The 12,960-nt window shown below is 42.0% G+C and overlaps 1 non-coding gene across 1 annotated transcript; it reads left to right on the top strand.

Moving 5' to 3' along the window:
- The first annotated feature begins 7,793 nt into the window (after positions 1-7,793).
- Positions 7,794-7,899, top strand: LOC130460440 (small nucleolar RNA R71). The gene has a single exon (XR_008920310.1). It is a non-coding gene; the product is annotated as a small nucleolar RNA R71 (small nucleolar RNA).
- Positions 7,900-12,960: the final 5,061 nt, after the last annotated feature.

Below are 12,960 nucleotides of genomic sequence, written 5' to 3'. Positions count from 1 at the left end.
ACAATAGTCCTCCAATGCCAATAATTCAAACTTCGACAACTAACAAACGCCAACCAATTTCAACCAATCAGTTCAATCAATATTCACCAACAACGATAACCATTCTATTCAACAATCAACATTGACATCAAAATTCCAATTTCCTTTTCAAAATATGAGCCAAGTGAATAAACTTTTTAGAAAAATTGAAATGTTAATACCTTTTGCACCACAAAGACTAGAATTTGGTTACGAAAGCACGTGAATTTCACAAACAATCCACAAAACTACACAATTTATCAATGCCCACAAAGAATCAAAAACCCCCAAACTGATTTTAAAAGTTAGGGTTTTAATCATGAACCAAATAATGGTGAAGGAGGGGGATTTGAGAGGTGTAGGGGAAGGTGACAGCAGGTGGCGCACCGACCGACCATGTGCAGGTGGTCGGCGGTGGTGAGAGAGTGGCGGGGTGGTGCTGTGGGTTCGAACGAGGGAAAGGGAGCGGCGAAGTGCGAAGGACGCGGGTGGGGTTTCACGAACTGGTTGCGCGGGGGGGTGGTGTTTGTTGCGTGGGTGAAAGGGGAAGGTGGCGGGTTGGTGGTGGCTGTCGTCGAAGGGTAGTGTGAATGGAGAGGAAAGACTGGCGTCGGTGGGCGAGGGAAGGGGTGTTTTGCGTGAGAGGAGAGCGACTGGTGGTTGCTGGGGTGACGCGCCGACCGCCGGTGTGGCACATGGGCGGAGGCGGTGGTGATGTTGGTGTTCGACGGATTATGGTGGTTGGAGGGGGGTGGTCGAAGGAGGGCTGGGCGTAGGTGGTGCAGTGGTGAGGGAGGTTGGTTTCGGTTTTTGAATCAAGGGGAAGGCGGGATTTCCAGCGGTAGCGCTGGTTCGCCTGCGGGCAAGGCAGAATGTTCAGCAATTGAGGCATATTTGGCCAGCGAGGCCGCTGTATGGCCAGCGCGCAAGGCAGAATGTTCAGCAATTGAGGCATATTTGGCCAGCGAGGCCGCTGTATGGGCGCTGGTTTATGCGTGCACGAGGCAACAACCAAGCTGCTCGCTGGGCGAGCGCTGCTTTCACGTTTGATGCACCGGGATTTCCAAATTGACTTGAACTTGCACCTATACATCCTAGAAAATTTTTATCAAGTACCACTAAAATCAAAAGTTAGGATCGTTAGTAAAACTAAACACACAGAATACATAAATAAACAAATAAATACGATGAACGAAAACTAATCTAAAAATAAAATAAAATTATACGAATTCAATCGAAATCAAAATAAAATATTTTTGTTCTTTTGTTGTTTCTAATTTATTTTTTTTATTTTTTTTCAATAAAATAACCAAATAAATAAAATAAATTAGATTAAAAATTGAAATAAATAGAAAAAAAAAAAATTGAAATAAATAGAAAAAAAAAAAAAATTGGAATAAATAGAAAATAATTTGAAAAGAAAAAGAGTTAGAAATCGGGTTGCCTCCCGATAAGCGCTCGTTTTAAGTCGTTAGCTTGACTCCAAACCTCAATAGTCAAGCGTCGGTGGGTAGATCGGAGAGATAGATCGTCTCCAATTTTCCAATAAACGTTCCTTCAGTGTATAGCTTCAAACGTTGACCGTTCACTTTGAACTTGGTGCCATTTTCACTAGCAACCTCAATTGCTCCATGTTCCTCGACTTCGGTGATAGTAAAAGGCCCGGACCATCTAGACTTAAGCTTTCCTGGAAAAAGCCGTAGTCGTGAATTATAAAGCAAGACCTTATCACCGATGTTGAACTCCCGCTTTTGAATCATCTTATCATGGAACTTCTTCGTTTGCTCCTTATAGAGCCTATGATTCTCGTAAGCTTCAAACCGAAGTTCATCTAGCTCATTCAATTGAAGAAGTCTCGCTTCACCGGCCGCTTCTAAATCCATATTGATCTCCTTGACGGCCCAATTAGAGAGATATTCCATTTCAACTGGTAAATGACAAGCTTTGCCATACACCAACCTATACGGAGTTGTCCCCAACGGAGTCTTGTAGGCCGTGCGTAACGCCCACAATGTGTCATCCAACTTCAACGACCAATCTTTTCGAGACTTGTTGACTACTTTTTCGAGAATTCTCTTGATCTGTCGATTAGAAACTTCAACTTGGCCACTCGTTTGAGGATGATAAGCCATGCCAACCTTTTGAGTAACTCCGTGCTTCTTCAGAAGAGCCTTAAAAGTCCTTTGATGAAAATGGGAACCCCCATCACTAATCACGACCCTTGGGACTCCAAAGCGCGGAAATATGATTTTCTTGAAAAGCTTCTTTACGACGTTAGAGTCGTTGGTTGGCGATGCAATAGCTTCCACCCACTTTGTAACATAGTCAACGGCAACCAAGATGTACCGATTCCCACATGAAGAAGGGAATGGTCCCATAAAATCAATGCCCCATACATCGAATGGCTCAACCTCAAGAATTCCGGTTTGTGGTAGCTCTTGCCTTTTCGAAACGTTGCCCGTTCGTTGACATTCGTCACATGCATTGCAAAAGAAACGAGCATCCTTGAATATAGAAGGCCAATAGAAACCACTTTGAAGAGTTCGATGGGCGGTCGGAATAGCACCAAGATGACCACTAGAAGGTAAACTGTGGCAATGCTTAAGAACCCCGTGGGTATCCCAATCCGCTACACACCTACGAAACATACCATCGGCGCACTTCCGATACAAATGTGGATCGTCCCAAAAATACCGCTTAGCATCATGGTAGAATCTCTTACGTTGTTGATATGTCAACTCCGGAGGATGGGAGCCACCGACACAATAGTTTGCGAAGTCCGCATACCATGGGGATTGAGTAGACACAGAGAATAGATGATCGTCAGGAAACGAATCATTGATAGGCCCGTCTGTGCTAGATTGAAATTTCAACCGAGAGAGATGATCTGCAACAACATTCTCTGCACCCTTCTTATCCCGAATCTCCAAATCAAATTCCTGGAGAAGAAGAATCCATCGAATAAGTCTCGGTTTGGCCTCTTTCTTGGCCAACAAATACTTCAGGGCGGCATGATCAGTGTGTACAATGACTTTCGAACCAACAAGATACGTCCGAAATTTGTCAAGAGCATAAACAACCGCAAGGAGCTCTTTCTCAGTAGTAGCATAATTCATCTGAGCTCCATCCAAGGTTTTGCTTGCATAATAGATGGCATGCAACACCTTGTTCTTTCTTTGGCCAAGCACTGCTCCAACAGCATAATCACTCGCATCACACATAATTTCGAACGGCAAATCCCAATCCGGAGGCTGAATGATTGGAGCAGTTATCAATGCTTTCTTAATCCTGTCGAAAGACTCCAAACAAGCATCAGTGAACTCAAATGTGGCATCCTTGAGCAATAATTGAGTGAGGGGTTTCGCAATTTTAGAAAAATCTTTTATGAAACGGCGATAGAAACCCGCATGACCGAGAAAACTCCTCACTCCCTTGACATTCACAGGAGGGGGAAGTTTCTCAATCACCTCAATCTTTGCTCGGTCAACTTGGATGCCACGCTCAGAAATAAGATGACCAAGTACCACTCCTTCATTGACCATAAAGTGGCACTTTTCCCAGTTCAATACCAAATTTGAAGGAAATAATGCCCTTGGTCCAAGTATGCATTCTATGTTAAGTCTAATAAATGCGGTTCAGTATTAATTAACAAGTTAATAATTCAGTGAGATCAAGTGAGCTGAATGCCTAGCTAGAGGCCGCTTTAGTTCAAGTGGAATTAATGATATTAATCCACAGCTTACTCTTGACTGAACCCGTAGGGTCACACAAATAGTACGTAAACGGATCAAGTATTTAATAGCATTAAATACTCCATCTATGAATATTCGGAACCGACGGATCTTGGTTTCAGTGGGAGCTAAGATCGTCACAGGCAAGGAATGAATACTCCGGAAACGATGATATTGCCGGAAACGGAAATATGGATCGTATCGGAAATATAAATATTATCCAAGTCGTAGATGTTGCCGGAAACGGAAACATGGTACGTGTCGGAAAATATTATCGGAAATGGAAATATTGCCAGAATCGGAAATATTGCCGGAAACGGAAATATTGTCAGAATCGGAAATATTACCGGAATCGGAAAATAATTCCGGAAACGGAAATATTAAATATTTGTTCGAAACGGAAATTAATTCCGGAATCGGAAATATTAAATATTGTTCGTATCGGAAATGAATTCCGGAATCGGAAAATTTAATCGGAAGCGCATCGTACGAATAAGCATCGGACGAGGCCTGCCGGACGAGGCCCAGCACGAAGCCAGGCCATCGCCCAGCAAGCCAAGCGCGCCGCACAAACAGCCACGCCAGGCCCAGCGCAAGGCCAGGCCCAGCAGGCTGCGCGCAGCGCGTAGCGCGCACAGCGCGCGCGGGCGCTGAGTGGGCTGCTGCTCGCGCGCACGCATGGGGCCCATCGTGGCTGCCGTGCGTGTGTGTGCAAGTGTTTGTGTTCGTGCACGTTTCCTAAAACATGCAGAGTTCGGTTAATGATTAAATTCCTAATTCTATTTGATAAATTAATTAAATTAGAGTTCTTGTAGGATTCTAGGTTTAATTAATTTGTATCTGAATAGGATTTCGATTCCCTTTCCATACCGCTATAAATATGAGGCTAGGGCTCACAATTTATAACACAAGTTTTCAAAGTATTCAAAGTGAGTTTTTGAGAGAAAAATTCAGTCACACATTTGCCTATAAAGTGCCGAAAATAATAGTACCTTAAGGGCGATTCTAGTTGGTCAATCTTAAGGCGGATCCGGACGTGCTGTGGACTATCTACGGAGGGACGACACTTGGAGTCCTAAAGACTTGTTCTTGTTCGGTTCGGGCGCAGCTAGGGAAGGCACGCAACAAAGAGTATGCATCTAATCTATGCTAAATGATTATGTGTAAATAATATGTTTTCCTGGGTTTATGGTTTTTCCGCATGATTTATGAATTGTCATATGTATCATAACCTAACAAAATTCACCTCAGAACAACGTTTAAGCACTTTAGAAAGATTATGCAAACATACATCAAAGTCAGAACCATAAACACTAAAATCATCCATAAATACCTCCATGATATCCTCGATGAAGTCAGAAAAAATGGCCATCATACACCTTTGAAATGTAGCAGGGGCGTTGCACAAGCCAAACGGCATTCTGCGGTATGCAAAAGTTCCATATGGACAGGTGAACGTCGTCTTCTCCTGGTCATCCGGGTGAATGGGAATCTGAAAGAAACCTGAATATCCATCCAAATAACAGAAAAAGTACGTTGTGTTTTACTAATCTTTCTAGCATCTGGTCAATAAAGGGGAGGGGAAAGTGATCCTTCAAGGTGGCCGTATTCAACATTCTATAATCTATACACATACGCCAACCTGTGACAACACGAGTAGGGATAAGCTCATCCTTATCATTCTTAATGACCGTTGTCCCCCCCTTCTTAGGAACGACTTGCACCGGGCTCACCCATTTAGAATCTGAAATGGGATAGATGATGCCCGCATCAAGTAGTTTCACTACCTCTTTTCTCACCACATCTTGCATATTAAGATTCAAACGACGTTGTGGTTGGATGCGAGGGCGGTGATCTGCTTCCAAATTAATTCTATGCATACAAAAGTCAGGACTAATGCCCTTGAGATCGTCAATGCTATACCTGATTGCCTTTTTGTGCATACGGAGCACGGTCAGAAGCTTAGAAAGCTGGCTATCATCGAGTGCAGCATTAACGATCACAGGAAAATCCTCATTATCATCAAGAAATGCATATTTAAGGTGGGATGGTAACGGTTTTAGTTCTACTTTCGTTACCTGTGGCTCGGAAATAGAGCAAACAGTTTCTAATACCTCAAAACCATCGACCTTCTCAGCTTCACTTCCATCTAAATCCGAGATCAAGGAATCAATCTCACAATCTCCTTCTCCTTTTCGGGCCTCCAAGGTGAGAGTCGCCAGCAATAGATCATCATACAACATTCTAGGAATGTTGTCTAGAGAAATTTCTTCTGCAATATCAATCCTGCAACAAGTATTCTCAAGCATAGGAGACTTGACAGCATTGGTTAGATTAAAAGTAACAGTATCATCACCAACACTCAAAGTAAGAGACCCAGACTTGACATCAATGACAGCACCTGTAGTACATAAAAATGGCCTACCCAAAATTATGGGAATTTGACTATCCTCCTCCATATCTAGCACTACAAAATCAACAGGAATGTAGAATTTCCCCACCCGGACAGGAACATCCTCCAAAATACCCAAGGGATACTTTATAGAACGATCTGCCATTTGCAACGTGATTTGTGTGCATTTTAGTTTTCCCATATTCAACCTATTACAGACAGAAAGGGGCATGACAGACACACTTGCACCTAAATCACACAATGCTTTATCAATGAACAATGCACCTACATGACAGGGGATGGAAAAACTACCCGGATCCTTAAGTTTGGGTGGAGACTTATTTTGCAATATCGCACTACACTCTTCAGTTAGAGCGACTCTCTCCACACCACCATAATCCCTTTTCTTAGTGATCATCTCTTTCAAAAATTTTGCATAAACAGGAACTTGAGATATTAAATCAGTAAAAGGGACCGTTACCTCAAGATTCTTGACCATTGCCAAGAACTTACCAAGCTGTTGATCGACCTTAGTTTTCTGCATCCGGTGAGGGAAAGGTAACTTAGGCACAATAGGGAGAGAATCAGAAATCTTCTCTTTCCCTTTATTTGCACCAACATCATCAGCATTATCAACTTCCATGACTCGAGGCTCTGCATCAGTTGCTTTCCCTGGTCCATCTGTGTTCCCCTTAGCAAGAGTTGCATCATCAGTGGGCATCGGGGGTCCATTATATTTCGTGCCACTTCTAAGAGTGATAGCATTGGCACTTTCTCTGTTCTGGGGCGGAGTAGGTTGCCCTGGTAGTGTACCCGGTTGCCTTTGAGATAGAGTGTCAGCAAGTTGGGCAACTTGATTCTCCAACATTCTATTCTGATTCTTCAACTCTTTGATGCTCTCATCATGGTTCTTTTGAGCTATCTCTGCGGTCTTCTGCATATTTGCAATGAGCTTATACAGATCACCCATGTTAGGCTCTGGAGTAGCACTGCTCTGAGGGGGTTGTTGATATCCTTGATGCGGGGGCCTATTAAACCCCGGGGGAGCATTATGTGAGGCTCCTTGTTGAAATGGAGGCCTAGAAACATGTGGTTGAGGTGGATGGAACTGTGGTTGCGACCATTGTTGCTGGGGTTGAGGATTCTGAACATTGTTGCCCCGATATGAGAAATTTGGATGATTCCTCCAACCCGGATTAAATGAATTGGAGTATGGGTCATTGGGTTGTCTCTGTTGAAAAGCATTCACTTTCTCCAATTGTGTAGTATCCTGTAAACTATAAGAGCACTCATGACCAAAGTGACCTTGGATGCCACATACTTCGCAGTAAGAAGTTGTCACTGGAGCTACACTAGACATAGCATTGATACTCATTGGGGGTGTACTAGACTGAGGAGCCTTCAAATAATCGATCTTCAGGTTCAAGGCTGCCACTTGTGAGGACAATAGAGCATAAGCATCGACATCCAATTTTCCCTTCTTAGATGTGGATCTGGTGGTGCTGTAATGGTTGGCAGCTAAGTTGGCAAGAAAATCATAACCTGCATCCACTTCTTTGTCAAGAAAAACACCCCCAGCAGCAGAATCAACCGTGTTCTTTGTTTCATCTTGCAAACCATGGTAGAAAATCTGAACCAAGAACCATTTTTCAATGTTGTGATGCGGACACGACCGCTGCAAAGCCTTGAATCTATCCCAGGCTTCTCGAAGTGATTCACCAGGTTCTTGAGTGAATGTAGTCAGCTTATGCCTTATTTCAGCAGTCTTGGTGGGTGGAAAGAATTCTTCTAGAAAGGCCTGTGAAATAGCACTCCACTCTGTCTCCTTGACATCATTCAACCATGTCTGAGCCTTATCACGAAGGCTAAAACCAAACAACATGACTTTCAATTGGTCTTGAGTGACCCCTTGATGCTTGATAGTACCACACAGTTGGTTGAACCTCTGCAAATGGTTGGTGGGTTCCTCAGATGGATGGCCACCAAATTGACTTTGTGAGACCATGGAGATTAGAGAGGGCTTGATCTCAAAGTTGACTGCATCAATAGTTGGCATTGTGAGCCCAGTCGGAACACTATTCGAGGAAGGAACCCCATATGATTTCAGGGATTTAGACATCGTGTGACTCGGTGGAGTCTGTGAGTCTTGGGACCCTGACTGCTTCTTCTTTTTCTGTTGCTTTTTTAGTTGACGAAGGGTCTTTCCAAGATCGGGATCGGGAGGAACCAAGGTACCCGTTCTGGCAGACCTGGGCATAAACAACAACGAAAGAAAACGCAGTGAGATTTGCCTCAATTGGAACTGAGAGTTCCAATGAGACAATGGAAATAGTTCAAATAATCAAACTAAAACTAATAGAATATAGCCGTCTCCACGGCAACGGCGCCAAAAAACTTGATAGATTAAAAAGTGATACCGCAAGTGCACGGTGTCTGTTGTTAGCAGATACTTAGCAAATACGGGTCGATCCCACAGGGAGACAAGTTCTATTAGTTTTTGCCCAATTATACGAACTATTTCAACAACGAAAGTTGAGTTTAAGTATTAACTACTGAAGCTAAAGCAATAATAAAAATGCGTAATTTATCAATGAATTAAAGGTCTAGGGCGTCTGTTCGGTTCACCATGCTTATACCAATCCAATAACACAATTTAATTCGACAACGAATAAACTAGGCCGAGTAATTAAAGTACATGCTAATCCTACGGTCGGGTCTTAACACTTTCAATTCAACATATGCAGTGCGATCGCTAACATAATCAGAATTGCCAATTGTACAAAGCCTCTAAAAACACGATCTTTCGATTCTAATTCCTATTAGCTAGATAATTAATCCATGAAATTGGCCGATAACATGAATCAACGATTAAGAACAAATCAATTGGAATTACTCAAGCAATAATCTATAAATTAGCAAACTTTAATGCATAACAATCATGGTATAAACATGGCTTCCCTAACTTAGCCCTAGAATATAACTACTCGCTCATAATTGAATTAACAAGCATGAAATACATAATGAAAACGAGATTCATAATCAAAGGACGAATTAATCTAAGAAACGGAAATAATAAGAAAGAATTAAAGCAAAAGAAATTATTGAATTACCTCTAGATTGATGAATTGAAAATTGAAAGCTAGGGTTCGACAATGGAATAAGAGAGGAATAGAAAACTAGAACTGACGTGAAAAAATTATCACGGAAAAAAAACGTCAAAAAATAAAAGCATAAGGGAATACATTAATTCCCTTGAGGTATTTTAGTGTTTCCTAAATTCTCAACAAAAAAGGAAAAAAATAATAATTACATAAGTTATCATTTAATTGAACGATCACGAGAAACGACGCAACGAACCCCCATGGAAGTAGCTGGGCGGAGAAACCAGCGGGCCCGCTGGTGGGTCGCTGGTTTTCGCGCCCAAGGGGAAGATTGGGCCATCGTTTTGGGCTTCGGGCGAATCGGATAGTCGAGCCATCTTGTTTATGTCATAACTCTTGTTCTACAATGCCTATAAGGACGTGTGACCTGTCGTTGGAAAGCTCTTGAAGTCTACTTTCTAGGCCAATAAAAATCGCCTCATTCCGACATGTAGAACTTGAGATATCATCAAAAGAGTGAACGCTTGTCCGTTTTGATGCTTAGAAAAATAGCGTTTAGCTTCGTTATTGACTCAAAATTATCCCTAGAGATATGCAATGATCCTCGAGTCAACATTCCATCCGTTCATCATCCAAATCAACTCATAACACTCCGAAAGCATCCAAATGACCGTAAAATCACCTGAAACATTAAGAAAACACAAACGGGGCGTAATAGAGTACGACAACGATAACTTATGCAAATGTGATCCTAAATGCAACTAAAATGATATAAATGCCTAATAATGCAACCTAAATGCGCCTAAAATACCCTATACAAATATGACTCATCAGCGGTCCATTAATCAGTTTGCTAGAATCATTTATTTATTTTTTATTTTTTTTGAGCAATGACTGATTTTGAATAGTTTGCTTAGAAGCTTGATAGGGTTCAGGCCCATTCATGAAGTGGGCTCAAACATCGTACCCTTTCGATTGTTCAAACATTTGCTTCGAGAGATTTTTTTTAATTTTGCTATGGTCGTTTCGTAGCTTGGAGCCCCCAAGTATGCATGTTGGGATGCTTCCTTTTGGCATACGATTTTTGTAGGTTCTTTCGAGAAAGATACCTTGGGGTTCTACTCGTGTAGGTGCGAGCTATCCCTTCTGTGGTAGGTAATGTTTTGCTACCTTTAATCCTTAATGTAGAAGTCACGTGGCTTGCATTTCGAATTTGGGCGATAAATAGTCTTTGCCTCTTTTACGCGTGTTCTTGGTCGTGCCTATATTAGTGCAATATGCCTTACTCTTTTTTAGACTTGTACCGTGGGATGGTTGAACTTATGGTGCGACGTAGGCTTGTGTGGCCTAACAGCGTGTCTTAGAACATTCCTCCAGGTGTTGGGATATCATTATTATTTTTGCATTGGAGTATTTCATCAAGCCTCGTTCATGTGTTTGAACAAGTGTAGCACCTTCTGCGTGGGTTTGCACGGCTTATTACTTCGTTCGATGCGAGGATTCATAGGTGTTTCTTTCTTATTTTTATATCTGGGAAAAACTTGGCTAGCAGAAAGATTCAGCGCCCAGGCCGGGGCATTAAAGATATCGGCGCCCAGCTCTGGGCGTTGAAAATGATTTCTGGGTATATTTTGACGGTTCTTATCCTTGATTTTTTTTCTTTCGCTTTTGCTTTGGAACGAGGTAGACTGTGTAACGGGCGCTTGTAGGGCGAGCGTTATGTGCAGTAGTTTGATCGGAGTTTTGGTGACTCGCGATTTTCAGTTACCCTTGTTAGAGGGGTGACTTTATATATTCTAAGTAGTGCTTAGAATTCGGGAGGGGTTGTAGCCATTCTAAGGTTCGTTTTACATGATTAGACCTTAGGATCGTGCCCCTATGATGTATGTATAGCATTAGCGTCTAGAATTTGCGATAAAATCGTCATTTCGAGCATTTTTTAGAGTGTTTTTCTCAAGCCCCAATTGTAGCTACGGGATTGGCTTGGTCCTATAATGCTTTGCATACGTTTTTTATGCATTCATGGTGACACGGATCATGAATAGTTTGAACCAGACTCGTTTAGTGCGAGGTACGTTCGAGTAGTGACCTGCTACTTCTCTTTAAATGTGGTATTATGCGACATTGCCATGGTCAAGGTAGTCACATGTCGAAGTGTGCCTTGACCAAAAGCTAGGTGCATTTCTTTACCCATAACCATATTTAAAAATCTTTTTGACTCACTTGCAACGTTGAGATAGACGCATACTAAGCTTAAACCAACGACACTTTATTATGTTCGAAGAAGTCTTTAAAAATCATTTGAAAATTATTTAAAATCCGAGTCCTACTGTGTACAATCCGAGGTGTCCTAAGTAGGTTTACTTATAGAGGGGTTCGTACAGGATTACATGAGTGAATCAAAATACTGTTACGATTTTTGGAATGCTGTCTAAGGATTTGCTGGAAGCCAGGGTGCAGGCGTCAAGATATTACTTGTGCCCGTTTGGCATATGCTTTAGGCTTTTAGGGCCATCTTTTCCAGAATTGCGGGAATATAAACCGTTGTCAAATTGACTTAGATTTACTTGGATTATGTCCGTACAAAAGGTCAGGGTATACTTAGTTCTTTCCCTAGCTCTTTCACTTCAATTTTTTAGCCCCCAGTTGCTACTATGTCTTCCCATTAATGATGCTTTTAGATTTCGATTTTAGATGCCCGTGCTACATGTCTGAGTGGGGTGAGCCTTGGTTAAGTGCCAAGTCCTATTGACAATGTCTGATTTTTTTCAAAGGGGATTCGCAAGCATTTGAATTACCATGAACGGGTGCCCTGAGGTCGAGGGAACGATGGGGCGACGCCGTAGAACAATCTTTTTCATTGCAAGCTTACTGCCTTTACTACTTGTTGGCGATCATGACTGTGTCTAGTGGTGAAAGAAGGTCTTTAAGCGAACGACTATGTCTAGTGGTGAAAGAAAGTCTTTAAGTGAGTTAGTTCGCTTTAGGGAGGGTCAAGTCGAGTACTTTAGAGGTCATGGACGCTTGCGCTAGCCCCCATTCAATTGAGGCAAAGCGATTTTTTGAGTGTTGGCTAAGTGCCTAGGAGTGTGAGTGCTCCTTCTGGCAAGGGTACGTGCCCTTATTATTTTTCGATGTGTGCTCGTTTCGGCATCTTGATGATTTGGATTCTTCCTTTGACTCAAATTTTTCTTTCGACTTGGGTTGCAAGTAATTAAATTTCAATAAGGGACTTCTATTTTTATTCTTGTTTTTCTATAGGCTTTAATATTTTTGCAAATTGGTTGGACCGAATAATGGATTGCCTACGTATCCGCCTTAAATAGATTTAATTTGGAATCAGGTCTTGCGTAGTTCTTAGCCTAGAAAATGGTTTCTTAGAATGCCGATTTTAAACAAGTACGTTCGAGTGGAATCGTAATGTTTGAAATAGGGTGAAATAAGTGAAGTTCATTATTATTTTAATCTGCTGCTTTGCCGTAAGCCAAAATTTTGTTTTATTTTTTAAGTACATGTATTTTTTGGTGGTACGTATATCTGAATACGTGTTGTACCCCTCCAAGTGTTCGTTATTTTTCCGTGTAGGTGCGGATAAAATGACGAGCACTTCTGGAGAAAATTTGGCAAGCAGAGAGATTCAGCGCCCAGGCTGGGGCGTTAAAGATTTCGGCGCCCAGCTGTGGGCGCTGAAAATGATTTCTGGGCGGATCTTTTTGGT

The sequence above is a fragment of the Spinacia oleracea genome, chromosome 4 (genome assembly GCF_020520425.1).
Source record: "Spinacia oleracea cultivar Varoflay chromosome 4, BTI_SOV_V1, whole genome shotgun sequence".
NCBI lineage: Eukaryota > Viridiplantae > Streptophyta > Magnoliopsida > Caryophyllales > Amaranthaceae > Spinacia > Spinacia oleracea.
The sequence above is the reverse complement of the archived record's forward strand: the minus strand, read 5'-3'. Positions and strand labels throughout refer to the sequence as shown.